Source organism: Martes martes (genome assembly GCF_963455335.1).
Source record: "Martes martes genome assembly, chromosome: 1".
Taxonomy (NCBI): Eukaryota; Metazoa; Chordata; class Mammalia; order Carnivora; family Mustelidae; genus Martes; species Martes martes.
In genome coordinates this window covers 72,201,196-72,221,438 of record NC_137888.1, presented here as the reverse complement: position 1 = coordinate 72,221,438, position 20,243 = coordinate 72,201,196, and the positions used below count along the sequence as shown (strand labels likewise).

Sequence of the window (20,243 nt, the reverse complement as noted above, 5' to 3'; positions counted from 1 at the left end):
ACTTCCTACTTACTCAGGGCCTTATGTTTAGCCAGAAATTAATGGAAATTTCTTCTTAACCAGGTCTTTCCAGGGCTTTGTGCATGCTCATACCATCTCTTAGATATTCAGAAATACGCTGGAGCTTTTCAAATTTCCCAACAGCCATTTTGTTTTGAAGAGTTCCTTTTAAATTCCTGGTCAGGCTTTTTTACTCCAACTGAAATAATAGCTTTAGGTAGTTGCAGTGTTCCTAGCAGATTGAAATGGCTTCAGTAATGACCTAGGGATAGTACTTCTTCCCTCCCTGCCTTGGTTGAGCTGAAATATGAGTTAAATAAAAAAGCTGTAATAGCACACTAATAAATATTATATTGACTGTATTTTGGAGGTGGTGTTTCTTACAGAGCTCCAACTGTTCACTCCTGTCAATTGGCTTTAAGATTTGGCTTTTATTTTTTCTTTTCTTTTTTTTTTTTTTTTTTAAAGATTTTATTTATTTATTTAACAGACAGAGATCACAAGTAGGCAGAGAGGCAGGCAGAGAGAAGAGGAAGCAGGCTTCCCGCAGAGCAGAGAGCCCAATGTGGGGCTTGATCCCAGGACTCTGGGATCATGACCTGAGCTGAAGGCAGAGGCTTTAACCCACTGAGCCACCCAGGCGCCCCAAGACTTGGCTTTTCAAGGCAATTGCACAACTAGGGTATGAAGAGTAGGGGAATGGGAAGAGCCCCAACTTTAAATGTCACAGACCTCCGTTGTCTAAAGAAGTTCAAAATAGTTTCTCTTGTATAGATGATTTTGTTTCTTCTTGTTCTGATCATTTCTATTCACTCCATTGGTGGAGGAGGACTCTGTTATCCTAAATAGTATAAGCTGGCTGAATACAACATCCAACATTGGAAAGAGGAGATGGACAGCAGTTTATTAGTCAAATTAACTCACAGGCTATGGGAAGAGGACACTGCATGCCATGCATGGTCACAAAGAGGTTGTACTTGGAAACCGAGTGAACCAGAAGGGGCTGTGGGAGATAGGCTTTATAATAGGAGTGGGGTGGGGGCTTGTTTCTCTCAGGAGGATATGACAAGTTTGTTTGAGTAATTTTGCTGGCTGGCTGGGAGGTGGAGTGCAGCTGATGCAGCTGGTGCAGCTGATGGGGGAATTACGTGGGCAGGAAACCTTCCTAGTTGGGCAAAATGAGAAGCAAGTCTGGCAAGAGCAGAGGAACTTATGGCTCAAATTCCAGGTACCTTACACGATTTCAGGCCTTACAATACAGCTCAGTAGTTTCGGTTAATTGGAGAGTTCTGGAAATGTTTGCTTTTATTGTGTCCTTATTTTTGTCTTTTGTGTGTGTGAGAGAATGAGCAGTTCAGAGATTTTTACTTGGCTATTCTAAAAGTTGATCTCCAATTTCCTTTGATTTGAACATTAGAATTGGATCATTTGCTGATGGAATGCCTACCATTAAATGGAATCAGCCACTGGGACTTTAGTATAAAGAACTTGATCAAAGGGATCTTTCTCAAAGGACTATCATTCTGTTTGGAATTCTTCTAATGTGCCAGTTCTTTGTGTAGACAAGATAGGGAGTAGGGACACACCAAACACATGTGGTGCATAAAGCTAAAAAGCATTGTTCTAAAATGATAACAGTAGTTTTCCCCTCTGGGTGATTTGGTTAAAGTGACAATCATTGCTTGTCTTCATATTCTATATTTGAGAAGTTCTTATAAGCATGTATCATTTGAATAGTCAGAACGATGAAAAACAAGTCTCTTTTTTTAAAAATTGTTGAAAATTTACAATGATAATTCAGAGTCATGGCATAATGCCATTATCGGACATTAATAATCCAGTCAGGAATAATTAATAAGAGATGAAATATAGTTTATGAGAAATAGCATGACTTAGAGTAGTAGCTCTGTGTCTTAATTCAGCCTTTTTAATCACTGTTATTTTTGAGTCTTAGTTTCTATGTTTTTTGGAATGATAAAACTGTACAGGGTTGTTGTAAGAATTAAATAAGATCATGCATTAAAAGCTAGAGATTTAGTAAGCTCTCAATAAATGTTAGGTCATCTTTCCTTCCATGGCAAAAATCAAGGAATGCTGAACTAACATACAGTGGCAACATTCCTATGGGTGAGGGAAGAGAAAGAAAAGTTGTGTGAATTATATACAGAACAGCCTAGTGGAGGACTGGGTGGTAGGCACTTGTTTAGAGAGAGGAGTACAAAGAATTCCAAGGATTCATCACTGATTTAACTTTTATAATTTTACTTGGACCTGGCTTATTATCAGTACACTATAAAGTATTGACTTTTTTATTTTTGCAATCACACTTAACCTATACTTACCTCACATTTACTTTTGTAGTTACTCTACACAGTTTAACCCATACTTACTCTTTACTGTTTGGTTGTTGACAATGTTTAGCTCTTTGATTTTAATTCCTATACTATCCAAACACTGCAAAATGTTTCCATAATTTTTATAGTTTTATTTCCTTAGATTTTTATGTTTTCTATATATTTTATGTAATTTTCCTAAATAGTTTCAGGAATCCCAAAGTGGATATCAGATGCAACATACCTGAAGGTTGTTTTTTTTTCTCCCGTTGCCTCTTTTGCTTCTGGCATCATTGTTCATCTGAGACCCTACATTTTAGAAATAAGTTGGTATTTATAAAGAAAGATTTTATCTGTATATAAACTTCTACTCTATTTGTGTGCAGATGAATGTAGCTATATATTTTTTAGAAACTTACATATGAATATGTATCTGTAGGTCATAAATTATAACATGATGAAATTCTAGTTTGAGCTTTACCTACTCTAATTGCCAGTTGTCATTTCACTTGATTTTCAGTTTTTAACTTTTCATTTTACCAATAAAAGTTATTATCAAGAAGATAGTAGAGACTTTAAATTTCTATACTTCAGCAAATAATGAAATATTATAATTAGTTTCAGTAACTAAGTAGTTTTTAAAATGTATCTTTAAGAATTTAAGTTGAAATACTAATAAAATTTAATTCTTAAATATATGTGTTTAATGTTATACAGAATTCCTACAATCATAGACTAATGTGAAGTATGCTTTCTAAAGCTATTATGTGCTGAAACTCTGTGGTCAAAGGATCAGAAATCCAGCTGCTTCTATTCCTGCAGTAGATTTGGAATAAAAGCTTTAAATATGTTTCCCAAAGAAAAAAAAAATAAACTGTATTCTAAAGCTACTTTTTCCCCCCAGTAGGAAAAAAAAAAAAAAAAAAGTAGCCCTGGAAACACTTGTGATTGCTTTGTCATTTCTGCAAAACTGTGAGAACACCAAAGCAGCAGTTTACTCATCCTTGATTTCCCCAGATGGCTGAGTTCCCATTAACTCACCAGAGAATGAGATGCAGACCCAGTGCCTTTACATGTCATTTTGACAAGACATAATGTCCGATCTTGTTTGTGTACGCCTTTCCCTTCTACCTTAAGCCTGCTTCCCTACTGGTGGTCTGTCCGTGTGCAACACAGATGTTTCTCTCTCTCCACTGCATGCTTTATTTTTCAAGTAGCTTCAGCAAGCATATGTTTCCATGTGAGCCTGTTCCTTCCTTCTCCCAACACCTTCTTGTGCTACATAAACAATCTTCATCTGCCCCCTCAGATCTGGGGCACACGAGACTTTCACAGATGTCGATTTCTTTTTCAGCTTGTTTGCCTCTGGTGAACACAGTCTTCAGATAATGTCTCCCTTCCTTCTCTGTTCCAAATGACTCGGAATGCAGATTTTTTCCCTCCTTTCAACTCAGTTTCCTTCTGTGACCCCAGCATGTTTTCGTCCCCTTTCTTCTAAGTCTCTCTTTGTACTAGCTCTCCAGATGGGATCAAGGATGAGCTCTTCCTGCTCCTCATTTTATTCTCCTTACAACTATTTGGTTTGCAGGAGCAGGAAGAGGCAAACTTCACCCGTTAAATATTTTACATGCATGGCTACCTATATTTTTATGATTTATTTCACATTTTTTTACATTTTTATTTCTGTTTGGTTGCTGCTTGGTTTTTCATTTTTGCTAATTCATTACAAGGAAGGACATTGCAAATACGTGTACATAAACACATCATATATAAAAACATGGTAACAGTTACTTTAATATCAATTTTGTTTTCTTTTGTGAAAAAGGGATTTTACCTTCTCTTTCATTTATGCAAGACTCATTGAGCATGTACTGTGTGCCAGAAATTACTCTGGGTGACAGCATTAGGGTAGTAAAGAAAGGAAAGGTCTTTTTCAAGGAATTTATATACTAGTATGAAAGATAATAAGCAAGTATATAAAAGATTAAGATAATTATGGATGCCATAAGATAATTAAGGATGCCAACTCAGCTAAAATCTGAATGATAAATGGGAGATGGATGGGGGGTGCTCAGGATAGTTTAGTAGGCGTCAGACTCTTGATTTCGCTTGGGTCATGATCTCAGGGTTGTGAGATTGAGCCCAGCACCAGGCTCCATGTTCAGCTGGGAGTCTGTTCAAAATTCTCTCTCTCCCACTGCTCCTTCCCTCACTCTCTCTCTTCCTCTGAAATAAAACAAACAAGCAAAACAAAAAACAACAAAAACAGGAGTTGCATGTACAAATCAAGATGACTAGAATTTCAGGGGGAAGGAACAAGTGCAAAGTCCCTACAGAAGGACTGACATTGGTGAGGGTGAGAAACAGAAGAGAGGTCATATGACTCAAGTGTCATAATGATCATGGCAAAGAAGGGAAGACATGCAGTGTTAGAGTGGAAGTCTGGAGCAAGATCACTTGGAGCTTTTGAAGGCAAGGTAAGAATTTCCAATTTTATTCCAAATACCCTAAGGAGCTATGGAAGCTTTAAAGCAGGAAGTAACATGATCTGACTTACATTTTTGTAATATCACTTCGGTGCTGTAATAATTTCTTACAGTGAAGTGAGAAGTAAGAGAAAGGCCAAACATATGATATGGGTTTTTTAAAAATTTCTTTACAATTTTTTGTTTTTAAAGACCTTATTAAAAGAAAAAAGCTTTAGATTAACAAAATTGGAGGAAGGTACAAAGCTTTTCCCCCACCTTTCTTGACCCCACACATACATAGCCTCCTGCATTACCATATCACTGGGTTATATTAGTTATAATTGATGAATCTAAATCAATATATCAAAATCACTCAAAGCCCATAATTTATATTAGGCCTCACTCTTGGTTTGTACATCCTATGGTTTTGGACAAATCTATAATATGTATCCATCATAATATCATAGTATTTTCACTGCCCTAAAAATATCTTTCATGCTGTACCTCGTTATTCCTTCCCCTTATCCCAACAACTACTGACCTTTTCACTGTCTCCATAATTTTACATTTTCTATAACATCAAATATAGTTGATCTTTGAAACACATGGGTTTGAACTCTGCAGGTCCACTGATTTAAAAATTGATATATTTATTTGAGAGAGAGAGATGGAGAAAGTGAGAGAGAGCATGAGCAAGAAGGAGAGGGAGAAGCAGACTCCCCACTGAGCAGAGAGCCCAACTCAGGGCTTGATCCGAGGACCCCAGGATCATGACCTGAGCTGAAGGCTGAGGCTTAACCAAGTGAGCCACCCAGGCACCCCATACATGGATTTTTTGGATAAATATAGTATAGTAAATTTATTTTCTCTTATGATTCTCCTAATAATGTTTTCGTTAGCTTATTTTAAGAATGTAGTATATAATACATATTACACAAAATATGTATTAATAGGCTTATTAGTAAGTCTCTGGTCAACAGTAGACTACCAGTACTTAAGTTTTTAGGGACTCAAAAGTTATACATGGATTTCCAACTGTGCAGAAGGTTGCTGCTCCTAACCCCCCTCATTGTTCAAGGATCAACCATAGTTTGTATCATAGCATGTACCCTTTCAGACCGGTTTCTTTCAATTAGTAATTTAAGTTTACTTCGTATACATTTAAGGTTACTTCATATCTTTTCATCACTCAATAGCTCATTTCTTTTTAGCACTGAATCATATTCCATTGTCTGAATGTCCTATATTTTATAGTCAACAACCTTTTATTGTGGTCAACCATAAAATGATTTCCTTTCAGAGATGATTTTGCTAACTCTTGTGTTTTTTTCCATCTCTCCTTTTAACCAGCCTGCAGTATTTTTAGTAGAATGACGATTACCTCTCCATATTTCAAATTCAACTTCCTTACCTTGACATACAAACATTTATGAAATTTTACCTTTGAACCTCTTTCCTTACTTCAGGATATTCCCCTTCCAACACATTGTATTGTAACCTTCAGCTCTACTGAACTAAATCCCGTTTCTTCACCAGGTCTTGCGAATCCTCTCTGTTCATCCTGCTCCCTCCCCTAGGAATGCTCTTCTCCCCGTTGCCTATTTGGAAAGCATCTATCCCCACCCCCACAGAGTCTTCTCCATGATGCCTTCCTGACCACCTTGTGTGTGCTCTCCCTGTACTTTGCACAGGCTCTTTATAAAAAGCTCCCCCAAAATAAATATTTATGAATTTGTAAAGAAGCCTGGGAAACCCTGGGGATCTGGCAAGGACAAACATTATGAAGGGCCCTGAGGGCAGGTTAAGGACTTGTTGACTTTAATCTAAAGACTCCAGAAGGATTCTTGAAGAATTTCAGTGTGAGGGTAACGAGATCAGATTTGCCTTTTAGAAAGTTCACTGTGGCCATAATACTGGCAAGAGGAGTAAGTGGGATGACAAAATGAGACTGGAAGAAGACTATTACAGCAGGCTAGTTAGGATATGATGGGAGCTTAAAGCATTCAACACACACACACACATACACACACACACACAGAAATAGTAGTGGAAATAGAGAAGAAAAGATGGGTTTCAAAAAGACTTAAACAGTTCCTAACCAATGAGTGGTGTGTAGGAGAAAGCAATTCGGTAAAAGAAAGTGAGGCAGATAATAGAATCAAGGCCCTTTCCCATTTCTGTTGAGGATCGGGGTGGATAGTGGTGCAATTCACTAATGTAGGCATCTGGGAGATAGCTTTTCACGGCACCCATTTTGACAACATTCTATTTTACAAATTAATCCTTTGTTCTCTATTGTTTGCCTTTATTTTTACCTTATTACAGTTTAAGATTCCTGATTAAATATAAATTAATTTTGAATCTCCTAACTAGTTGTGGTAGTGCTGAAGTAGAAGAATAAGGCATTTCCGTATTCTATTCCTGTAGCTGGAATATCAGTGTTCCCTAGTGGGCAGTGCTGTGAGAGAAGCAAGCTGGATGAGCTGGGGAGCACACTGTTTAGAGACTTAGAAGAGATTAAGGCAGGGGCAAGTACAGATTTTTTTTTCCTCATTGCCTTACCATCTCATCATGTCTCTGTTGTCTCTGTTGTCCTACTACCCAATTCTTTGATTTCCACTTAATAGATACCCAATAACTATTTCCTTAATATTTCATTTTCATCACAAATTGGCAATAGTAAGCATTCTTCAATTGATAAAGAAGCTTAGCTCCTTCTACCCATGTGAAACTTTACTAAAAAATAACAATCAGGGGGCGCCTGGGTGGCTCAGTGGGTTAAAGCCTCTGCCTTTGGCTTGGGTCATGATCCCAGGGTCCTGGGATGGAGCCCCCGCACTGGGCTCTCTGCTCAGCAGGGAGCCTGCTTCCTCCTCTCTCTCTCTGCCTGCCTCTCTGCCTACTTGTAATCTCTGCCTGTCAAATAAATAAATAAAATCTTAAAAAAAAATAACAACCAGAAAAACTGGTAAACTTTCTCTTTTGCCATGGATTTTTTTCTTTAACTGAAAAAACTCCACACTGAGATTTGTTTACAAAAGAGTATATGCTTTTTTGTTCCAATTGTTGTGTATCACCCTATCTTACTTTTGAGTTTGACTCCATTAATGAATCTGTCCATTTAAGACTTTTTGCAAACATTTTCAGAGTATGAATGATATTTACCTTAATAGGAGAAAGTGGGGGATTTGATAACATAAACCAAAAAAAAAACTGCCAAATCATTTATATTGATTTAAAAACGCATTCATTTAATAAATATTTATTGAACATTTATTATGTGCCTAAGCACAAAATTAGTGTCCTGAAGGAGCCTGCATTCTAGAGGAGGAAAAATCACACAATTAACCAAATAAAGGCTAAAGTAAAAAATAAGGCAGGAAGGGGAACAGTCCTGGTTTATGACTGTTGTATCAGCATAATTATCAATAATGTTCCTTTTCACTTTCTAATTGTGCCAGTTGGAAAATAAATTACATGGCCAAACTCAACATTGGGGTATTGGGTGGGGAGAGGTTGCAATTTCAGCTAGAGTGTCTGAGGAAAGCCTCACAGAGAAAATAACATTTAACTTAAGACCTACAGGAGATGAAGAGAGGAATACTGCAGACATCTTGGGGATGGTTTCCAGGCACAGAGACCCTGGATATGAAGTGCATTTATACCTGGTGTGTCTCAGGAACACGAAAAAGGGCAGCACAGTTGAAGGAGAGGATTGAGGATGACAGTGAAAGTAGATGGGAACTAAGAAGTAAGTGGAGGTTGGGGTGGACAGATCTAAAGCCTTTTTGAGCACAGCACCCTAAATGAGGTGGAAGCCATTGCAGGATTTTCAGCAAATGAGTAACTGGTTCTGACTTGTATTTTAAGAGTATCTTCACGACTGCTGTGTGGAGAACAGACTGTAGAGAAGAAGGGATAAAGGCAATGAGACTAGTTTAAGACTTAGAATCATCCAGACTAGAAATTTCGGTGGCTCAAAATAGAGGGGAGCAGTTGAAGGAATGAGAAATGGCTGGATTCCTGAATATGTGGATAGAAGTGAAAGGAATAAGTAGAACATACTTTGAGTTTAGGTTTGAGCCACTGGAGGAACGGGTTTCTTTTTTCACTGACATGGGAAAAACTGTAAGACGAGAGAAGGTTTGGTGGCAAATTCAAGATCTTAATATTAGATATATTAAGTTTGAAATGTCCATTAGATATCCATGCAGATGTCAGAACTAGAGAATCATTAATTACACAGATAATACTAAGAGCCATGACACTAGATGAAATCACAGAGAACGAAGGAAAATAGAAAAGAAGAGGTGTTTAGGGATCAATCCCTATAAAACTTCTATGATTACAGGTTAAGGAGATATGGAAGAATAATAAAAATAAAGATATATTCAAATAGTAGGATTATGAATATTTTTTCTCCTTTTCTAAAATTAATAGGCAATATATTTTTGCATTTTTATAGTTTGATTTATACTCAGTAAAACAATTTTTGGTTGCTCAATGGGTTTTGATAATTTATATAAACTTTTATACTATCATCAAATAAGATAATAGAATGTTTCCATTAGACCCCAAATCCTCTTATGGCCCTTCCTGATCTATTTCTACCCCCCCCCCCGCCCACATGTAACAATTTTCTGACTTCTATCACTGTAGATGCTTTGCTTTTCCTTGTCATAATGTCTGCAATATACATGATTACATTTTGTTGCACTTACAGTCCTTTGTTCCTATTGACTGTTAGGTAGTGTTCCTTTGTGTGAATAGAACAGGATTGGTTTAACGTTTCTCTTTTTCTTTTCTTTTTTTAAATTTTATTTATATATTCATCAGAGATAGAGAAAGAGAGAGGCAGAGGCAGAAGCAGGATCCCCAAGGAGCAGGGAGCCCGATGTGGGACTTGATCCCAGGACCCCAGGATCATGACCCAAACTGAAGGCAGACGCTTAACCATCTGAGCCACCCAGGCACCCAGTTTATCATTTTTCTAATGGGCATTTGGGTTGTTTCCAGCTTTAGGCTATTCTGAATAAGACTGCTACGAACATTATTGTATAAGCCTTTTGTGGATGTGTGTTTGCATTTTGTAGGAATAGAATTGTTGGACAGAAGGTTGATGTAAGCTAACTTTATTGAAATACCCAAAAAGTTTTGAAAAACTGATATCATTTCACAATCCACATGTAAAATATTTTAAACAGGAAATAGGGCAAATGTTTTATGAAAACAATTAAAACTGAGAATTATATAATTTCAATATTCATTAATACTCTTTATTATAAATCCCTGATCTAAAAATCTTGTCAAAATACTCTAAGTGGTAGTTTTTGAAGATCTTAACTGGCAGTTTGTAGAAACTGCAGCTTGATAAGTGTTGCTGAGACAGTCTGTAAAAAGACTGTTCATTAATTAAGTATTATATGCAAATTAATTAATAAATTCTTGGCTCAAGCAGAGATGAGAAGGAATTCTCTCAGCTCCTTGGCTTAGGTGGAAAGTTACATTCCTAACGGGAGTAATCACAGGCTGTGCTCTGTACCTATCTTTCAGCTTCCCTTTTTAAAAATTCCAGCTTCATCCATTTGAATTAAAAGTGTACAGACCTGAAGACTGAGTAATACAGACAGCCAGGAGAATGATCTTCCCCACTGACTTGTGGTAAGAAACACAGATAAAATGTTCTGTTGTTGAAACAGTAGAGGTTGCAGCAGCTTAGGGAAATTAAACAGAGAAGTCAAGGTGCCAGCCTGTCCTGGTGAGAGACAAGTGTCCCCTGTCAGGAGGAGAATGTGCCTTTAGAGGGCACTTGTGATGAGCACTGGGTGTTGTATATAAGTGAGGAATCACTGAATTCTACTCCAGAAACCAATACTGCACTGACTATTAACTACATAAAATTAAAAAAAAAAAAAAAAGATGTGCCCCCAGATGTGTTTATTTAAACACTTGCCCAATGGTTAGTTTTTCAGTGTTTAAACTTTTTTTTTTTTTTTTTTAATGAGGATACAGTTTTCATAAACACCAAAAGTTGGATATTAATTACCACGAGGTCTTAAACTCTGTACTCTACAGACAACTCAGGAAGAGCCTGTCCTTTGTAGTTTAAGTCTCTAGTTAACATTGAATTTCTACCCAGAAACAGAGAAACAAAACTGTCAAATCAGTGATTCTCAACTTGGGAAAGGTGGTGGTGGCTGGGGGTGAGACTTTCATCTCATGCCCCAGGGTACACTTGTCCTGTCTGGAGATGTTTTTGGTTGCTACAACTTGGGGGCAGATGCTACCGGCATCTTACTCATAGATGCCAGGGATGCTGCTAAAAACCCTACAGGGTCCAGGACAGCCCTATGGTAGAGAGTTATCTAGCTCAAAATGTCAAAACTGCCACTGTTGGGAAACCTGGGTCAAAATATTTGTGTAGGTCTGAGGAGAGAATATGTTTAAAAACACTAAAATTACAGACCTGGCCTTATTTGCATATTAGGACACTGGGGTTTATAGCCTATTAACTAAAAGGACCTGGCATACCCTCAAGGGTAAAACTGAAGTAGGAAAAAAAAAACAAAAACAGGCTTTGAAAGGTATGATGAGTTTTGCTTTGGTTTTAAGGATTTGGAAATGAATATTTCAGAGGAAATACTGGGATCTCAGTGAATTTGTAAGGGAAGGGCAAGTTTCTGTTTTAATCTAGGGCACAGTGCCTTGCTAAAATGGGAGAGAATGTTCTCTGAACCACACTACTGAATAGCTCTGCCTCATTACTGTGCATCATGAGAAGTTCTTTTTTCTCTTCCAACATTATAAATCTAAAATTGTTATTGTTGTTCACTCTGTTCATCCCATTGGACTGTAAGCTTAATGAAAGCAGGAACTATGTTGTATACTATATGACCAGAGCCTGTCATTGTAAAAGTTGATATGGAAAACAAAGGCAAAAAAAAATTTATTGTTTTTTGCCTACAGCCCATTGACAAGTCCTTGAAACAGGCAAAGTGACATTCCTCCAGGAACTCAGGTGGTTGATGTTAATACTTTGCTAAGGGCAAAAGCTAATCTTAGCCCAATCCACATGATCCTATAAGTCTACTTTAATGTATAAAAATTCCTTTGTATACTTTATCTCTAACCCCCAAGATACATGTTGGCAGTCATCCCCTAAGTATATGACCCACCGATATACAACTGAAGGGTCTCATGATTAAGGTTTTATTAGATGGTAATGAGTGACTTTTCCCAACAATAGCTAGCCCTCTCAAGGTCCTAGAAACCTTGCTTCCAAAATTCCTTAGAAACCTAAACTCTCTCCCAACTTGAACGTAGATGATGCGCCACTCCTCCTGATCCCAGTGCAGCTCTTTTTGCCCACAGGTCCTGCCCCTGTGCTTTAATAAAACCATTTTTTTGCACCAAGGATGTCTTAAGAATTCATTCTTAGCCTTTGGCTTCAAACTGATGAGTGAATTAAACATTTCTATAGTTTGAATTCTCACTACAGTCCATCTACCCTTAATATCCCAGAATCTTCATCTCTTGTATCATCTAAAGGGAAATTTCCTGAGAAAATTCACACATTATTTCTTGTTATATCCATCTGAATAAGAAAAATTCATCTCAAAAACACTGTTCCTACTTTGCTTTTGAGCAGGAGAGAAAGAAATGGGCCTTTGTGAATGAAGAAGATATTACCCATGGACAGGAGTATGACCAACTTACCTATAGTGACAAGGAGAATGATGAAGTAGATGGAAAAGTTTAGTAAGAGAAGAAAGAGAGCTGTGACTCATTGCACCTCTCAAGTCCCAATAAATAAGAAAAGATTTCCATCTTCAAGTTGCTCAGAGCAGGGAGTCTGGTTTAAGATGGCAACATAGGAGGTTCCTGACCTCACCTCTTCCTACATACACACCAAATATGCAGCCGTGTATGGAATCCATTCTGAAAGAAATCCAGAAACTGAGTGACCCCGGCACATCAGGTGGAAGGAAAAAACTCACATCAAAATTGGTCACTACTGTCTTTGGGAAAGAAGTTTAAGCACATATCTGGAACCCTTGCTTTTGGGGTCATTTCCACTTTGTTAGTGACATTGTCATCTCCTCAGATGGCCACTTTGCTCTCCTGGGCTCCTGGGATGGAATCCTTCATCTTTGGGATCTCACAATGGGTACCACCACACACAGATTTATGGGACATACCAAAGATGTGCTATGTGTGGCCTTCTCTGACAACTGGCAAATTATTTCTGGCTCCCGAGATAAAACTATCAGCTGTGGAATACTCTGGGTGTATGCAAATATACCATCAGAGTAGGTATCCTGTGTCTGTTTTTCACCCAATAGCAAAATGCCATGATTGTCTCCTTTGGCTGGGACAAGCTGGTCAAGGTATCGAGTGTGGCAAACTACAAGCTGAAGACCAATCATATCAGCCACATAGGCAACCTGAACACTTGACTTTCTCTCCAGATGGATTCCTCTGCCCTTCTGGAGGGAAGGATGGCCAGGCCATGCTATGGGATCTCAACGAAGGCAAGCACCTTTATACTCTTGAGTGTGGGGACACCATTAATGCCCTGTGATTCAGTCCTAAATGTATACTGGCTCTGTGCTGCCACAGGCCCCAGCATCAAGATCTGGGACTTGGAAGGCAAGATCATTGTAGGTGAACTAAAGCTAGAAGTTATCAGTACCAGCAGCAATGCAGAGCCACCCCAGTGTACCTTTCTGGCCTTTTCTGCTGATGGCCAGACCCTGCTGGCTATGCATACAACCTGGTTCACGGCAAGTGACCATAGGATGCACCTGCTAGAAATATGGCAGAGCTTTAGGAATAAAACTTTGTTTTCTGACTTAAAAAAAAAAAAAAAGCTCACCAAGATCAAAAGAACAATACATGAACAAATTGAAAATTTCAACAAAAAGACTGAAAATATAAGAATGTATCAAACAAAAATCATAGAGGAATACAATAACTGAACTGAAAAATTCAGTAGAGGGGTTCAAGAGCCGACTAGATAAAGTGGAAGAAAAGATGAATGAATGCAAAGAAAGAACAATGAGAAGCAAAAAGAAAAAAAAATACAGTGAAAATAGCTTAACGGATTTATGGGACATCATCAAGCAGACCAATTTTCACATTATAGGAGACCCAGAAGGAGCAGACAGAAAGAAAAGGGCAAAACACTTACTTGAAGAAATAATGGTTGACAACTTCCTTAACCTGAGGGCAAAAAAGAAAATCCAGATCCAGGAATCCCAGGGAGTTCCAAATAGGATAAATTCAAAAACTCACACTAGGATACATTATAATTAAATTGTCAAAAGTTAAAGAGAAGGAGAGAATCTTAAAAGCAACAAGGGAAAAATATAACTATTTATAAGGGAACCCACACAAGATTGTCAGCAGATGTTTTAGCAGAAGATTTGAAGACCAGAAGGAGTGGTACAATATATTCAAAGTCCTAAGGAAAACAAAACAAAACAAAACAAAAACCTTTCCAACTGAGAATACTCTACCTGGTAAAATTGTCCTTCAGAACTGAAGGAAATATAAAAAGTTTTCCAGACAAGCAAAATCTAAAGGAGTTCATCACCACTAGACTGGACTTAAAAGAAAAGATAAAGGAAGTTATCCAACCTAAATAAAAAGGACACTAGTTGGTAACAGGAAAACATAAAAGTATAAATCTTATTGGTAAAGGTAAATATACAATTAAGAATATTCTAATGTTGTAATAGTGTTATGTACATAACTTATAAATCTATTATGAAAGTGAAAGACAAAAGTCAAACTATACCTACAATAATTTGTTAATGGATACAAACATAGAGCTTTATGTGCTTAAATGTAAGTTGCTGTCAATTTAAAATAGACTGTTATAAACATGTTTAATATAAGCTTTATGATAATTGCAAGGTCAACCCTATAATAGACATACAAAAGACAAAATTAAAGAATTCTAAGCGTACTACAACAGAAAATAATAAGATCTCAGCGGAAGAGAGCAAGAGAAAAAGAACAAAAGGAACTGTAGAATAGCCAGAAAACAATTAACAAAATGACAATAGTAAGTACCTACCATACCTATCAATAATTACTTTAAATGTAAATGGATGAAATTCTACAATAAAAAGAGTGGCTGAATGGATTAAAAAAACAAGAACAACTGCCACCCGAAAGAGATTCACTTCAGCTTTAAGGACACACACACAGATGGAAAAATAAAGAAATGAAGATATTCCATGCAAAAGGAAACCAAAAGAAAGCAGAAAGTAGTTATAACCAAACAAATAGACTTTAAGTCAAAGACTTCACTAACAAATCATTCTTTAAGGATAAAGGGGTCCAACAAGAGGATATAACATTTGTAAGCATTTATGTACCCAACATAAGATTACTAAATATATAAAACATGAACAGACCTGTAGGGTGAAATAGACAATACACTGTAGTAATGGTGAATTTAATACCCTGCTTTCAACAATGCACAGATCACCCAGACAGAAAATCAGATAAGGTAATATAGGACTTTATATATCAGGACAAAATAGAATTAGACCAAATAGACCTAAAAGACATTTACAGAATATTCCATCCCGAACCAGCAGAATACACATTCTTCAAGTGTACATGGAATATTTTCCAGGATAGATCATATGATAGGCCACAAAACAAATCTTAACACATTTGAGAAGACTGAAATCATACCAACCGTCTTTTCACACAATGGTATGAAACTAGAAATCAACAAGAGGGAAGTGAGAAGATCTAGAAATACATGGAAACTAAACAACACACTTCTTTGACTCAGTGGTTGTTTAGAAGAAATAAAAATGGGAGTAACTGATCCAGAAACATATGAACATAAAAACACAATATTAAATATTGTGGGATGCAGCAAAAGCAGTTCTGAAAGCTTTTAGCAATCAATGCATATAATAAGTTTGATCAAATAAACAATCTCAGTTTACACCTCAAGGAAATAGAAAATAAGAAAATGTAAAGCCCAAAGTTACCAGGAGTAAGGAAATATTAAAGACGAGAGTAGAAACAAATGAAATAGAGACCAGAAAAAAAGAATAGAAAAGATAAGCAAAATGGACAAATCTTTAGCTAGATTAAGAAAAAAGACTCAAACTTAAAACTGAAAACAATATATCTGATACTAAAGAAAGACATAAAATTACGAGACTACTATGAACGGTTAAATGCCAACAAATTACATAACCTAAAAGAAATGGATACATTTTTAGGAACACACAATTTACCAAGACGGAATCAGGCAGAAAAAGAAAATTTGAACAGAGAAATAAGGCATAAAGAGATTGAATTAGTAGTCAAAGTTGCAATAGGAAACTTAAGGACCAGATGGTTTCCTTGGAGAATCCTACCAAATATTTAAGAATAATTAACCCCAATACTCCTCAAACTTTTCCAAAATATTGAGGTGGAGGAAGCACTTCCACACTCATTCTATGATGCCAGATAACAAAACCAGATAAGAATACCACAAGAAAAGAAAACCATAGACCAATATTCCTGATGAAGATAGATGTAAAAATTCTCAACAAAATATTAGTAAACTGATTGATTTAGTAAGCTAACAAATTCAAGAACACAGTAGAAGGATTATATACCATGACTAAATGGGATTGATCCTTAGGATGCAAGAATGGTTCAACATACAAACATCAGTACATGTACTACATTATATCAATAAAATGAAAGACTAAAATTGCATGATTTGTTTTAATAGATGCAGAAAAACCTTTGATAAGATACAACATCCTTTCATGATAAAACCCCCTAACAGATTGGGTATAGAAGAAACCTACCTAAACTTAATGAAGGGCATATACAACAAACTAACAGTTAACATTATACTTAATGGAGATCAATTCAAAGTGTTTCCCCTAAGATTGAGAACAAGGAAAAGATGTTCATTCTCACCAGTCCTATTCAATATATTATTGGAAGTTAAGCTAGAACAATTAGGCAAGACAAAGAAATAAAAGGCTACCCACTAGGAAAGGATGAATTAAAATTGTTAGGGTTTTTTCCTGAAGATAGAATCCTGTATCTACAAGAGCACAAAGAATCAGTCAAAAAACTGTTAATCAGGGCGCCTGGGTGGCTCAGTGGGTTAAAGCCTCTGCCTTTGGCTCAGGTCACGATCCAAGGGTCCTGGAATCAAGCCCCGCATCGGGCTCTCTGCTCAGCGGGGAGCCTGCTTCCTCCTCTCTCTCTGCCTGCCTCTCTGCCTACTTGTGATCTCTGTCTGTCAAATAAATAAATAAAATCTTAAAAAAAAAACAAAACTTAATCAATCTTAGTTAAGTGGTAGAATACAAAATCTGCATAGAAAAATCAATTGCTTTCATTTGCACTAACGACACATCTAAAAAAGAAAAATCACTTCATTCACAATAGTATCAAAAACAATAAAATAGGAATAAATTTAACCAAGGAAATAAAAGATCTATACAATGAAAATTATAAAACGTAGTGGTAAACAAATCAAAGACACACACAAATGGAAAGATATCCCATGTTCATAGGTTGGAAAAATGTTGTTAAATGTCTGTACTACCCAAAGCCATCTATAGATTCAGTGGAATTCACATCAAAAACTAGACATTCTTCACAGAAATTGAAGAAATAATCCTAAAATTTGTGTGGAACTACAAAAGACCCCAAGTTGCCAAAGCAATCCTAAAAGAAAAGAACAAAGTTGGAGGTATCACACTTCCAGATTTCAAACTATACTACAAAGCCAAGTAATAAAAACAGTATGATAACAAAAATAGACGCATTGACCAATGGAACAGAATAGAGAGCCTGGAATCAAAACCTGGTATATATAGTTAACTAATATTTGACAAGGGAGCCAAGAATATCTCATGGAGAAAGAATAGCTCTTCAATAAGTGGTGCTGAGGAACTGGAGAAGCACACACAGAGCAACAAAATTGGAACCCTATCGCATACCACTCACAAAAATTAACTTTAAATGGATCAAAAGCTTAAAAATAAGACCTGATAGCATAAAACTTTCAGAAGAATACATAGGAAAGAAGTTCATTGACATAAGTTTTGGCACTATTTGGAGGCAATATCAAAAGCACAGCACAAACAACAGAAGAAAAACTTTCAACAAATGAAAATACATCAAAGTCAAAAGCTTATGCACAGAATGAATCAGTGAAAGAAAAGGCAACCTACAGAATGGAAGAAAATAATTGCATATTTTGTATCTCATAAGGGTTGATATCTAAAATATATAAAGAACACATACAACTCAACAGCAAAAAAACCCGATTTGTTAAAAATAGGTAAAGGACCTATATATAGACATTTTTTCAAAGAAAACCTACAAATGGCCAACAGGTCACCACTAACCATCAGGAAAATATAAATGAAAACCACGGTAAAATATTACCTCATTTCCATTAGGATGGTTATCTTCAGAGAAAAAAAATACAACAAATGTTAGCTAAGCTGTAGAGAAGAGGGGAAACTTTGTACACTGTTTGGGAATGTTAATTGTTGCAATCACTATGGAAGACAGTGTGGAGGTTCCCCCAAAATTAAAAAATAGAACTACCTTTTGATTTGGCAATTTTGCTTCTGGGTATATATCCAAAGGCAATGAAATCACGATCTTGAAAAAATTTATGCCCCTGCATGTTCATTACAGCATTATTTACAATAGCTAAGACATGGGTATAACCTATGTGACCACTGACAGATGAATGGATTAGGAAATTTGTACATACATTTTGTGTATACACACATACACTGAAATATTATTCAGCCGTAAAAAGGTAGGAAATCCAGTATGAGTGGACCTTATGGTAAGTGGAATAAGTCAGAGAAAGACAAATATGTGATCTTACTTATATGTAGAAACTAAAAAAGAATTTCATAGATGCAGAGAATAGATAAATGGTTGTTAGATTTGGTGTGTGGGAGAAATGGGTGAATGGCATGAAAAAGTACAAACTTACACTTATAAAATAAAGAAGTCATTTAAAGGTGGGATGCCTGGGTTGCTCAATTGGTTAAGCATCTGCCTTCAGCTCAGGTCATGATCCCAGGGTCGAGGGATCGAGTCCTGCATCGGGCTCCTTGCTGAGCAGGGAGCCTGCTTTTCCCTCTGCCTGCTCTGCCTGTTCTGCCTACAGCTCTCCATGCTTCTGCTCCCTCTCTCTGACAAATAAATAAATAAAATCTTAAAAAAAAAAAGTCATTGAAAGGTAATGTACAGTATGGTGACTAAAGTTACTAGTGCTGCATTGTGTATTTGAAAGTTGTTAGTTGTGTAGATTTCAAAGTTCTCATTACAGGGAAAAAGTTTTAACAGTGTGTGATGATGACTAAACTGAGTATACTAATCATTTTACAATATATAAGTATATGAAACACCATGTTGTACAACTAAATCTCATGCAATGTTATATGTCAAGTATATCTCAATAAAACTGGGGGAAAATAGGGGATGACAATGTAGAAAGAACATTTGATGCAGTTCCTTATTGATTATGTGTGGGTACATTCATTGTTGAATTATCTGGCATATTTTTCTCTTCCTGGGCTCCTTGGAGGAAGGAGAATAGAAGTGTAGGTCTATGTGTTCTGAAAATCACAACTTGAAAAGTGTGTCTCAAATTGACCACCTGAGAATAAAGAGGGAAGGAAACAGACTTCAGGGGAAGCTTAGAGGTAAGGGGATAGAGGAACCAGTAATAATGAAAGTTAATGAATGAGATAAGGGGATAGGAGGCATTCTAGATAAATAATGCAAATGATAGCAGTTATAATCATGACAAATTAAGCATGCATATAAAGCATGCTTTATACGTTTTCACTTGTGATATTATTTATAGTTTTCTGCTGGGTTTAATGAAATACACCAAAGCAGCATCTTTGAAATTGGAGATTACCTAAGTGTGTGGGTGTGTGTGTGTGTGTGTGTATGTGTGTAAATATATATAATTTCCATTACTGTTCCAGAGAGGATTTAAGGTACCTGAATCAATATTTACATTTCATCTCTGCCCTAACTAAAGTCTCTGATTTTTTTTAGGTCTTTGGAAGATATATCACACGTTCAGCTGCTCAGAGAAAACTATCAATATTTGCCATAGTGAAGAAAAAGAAGGTCAGAGAAGCATTGTCAGAACTTTTGGATGTTTTGTATCATTGGAGGAGTTAAGCAGAGTCAAGTACATTTGGCAGCCTTAGTGAAATGTATAGCTACTAATTTATATATTCTTTGATTAAAATTTTTATGATTTGAGAACTTATTTGTGAAGACTTGTAAAGCTACAGGTAATAAATTTATTTACACATTGGGTAAATAATTTTCATTTAAATTACCCTGTTTTTATAATACCTACCAAGCTTTTCTTTTTAATAACAAAAACATTTGTTATTTTATT

At 36.4% G+C, this 20,243-nt stretch overlaps 1 pseudogene across 1 annotated transcript; it reads left to right on the top strand.

The window, feature by feature from the left end:
• Window positions 1–8,389: 8,389 nt before the first annotated feature.
• Window positions 8,390–13,779, top strand: LOC308341424 (small ribosomal subunit protein RACK1-like; annotated as a pseudogene). Its single transcript has 2 exons — window positions 8,390–8,552; window positions 12,840–13,779. The product of its transcript is annotated as a small ribosomal subunit protein RACK1-like (transcript).
• The last annotated feature ends 6,464 nt before the right edge of the window (window positions 13,780–20,243 follow it).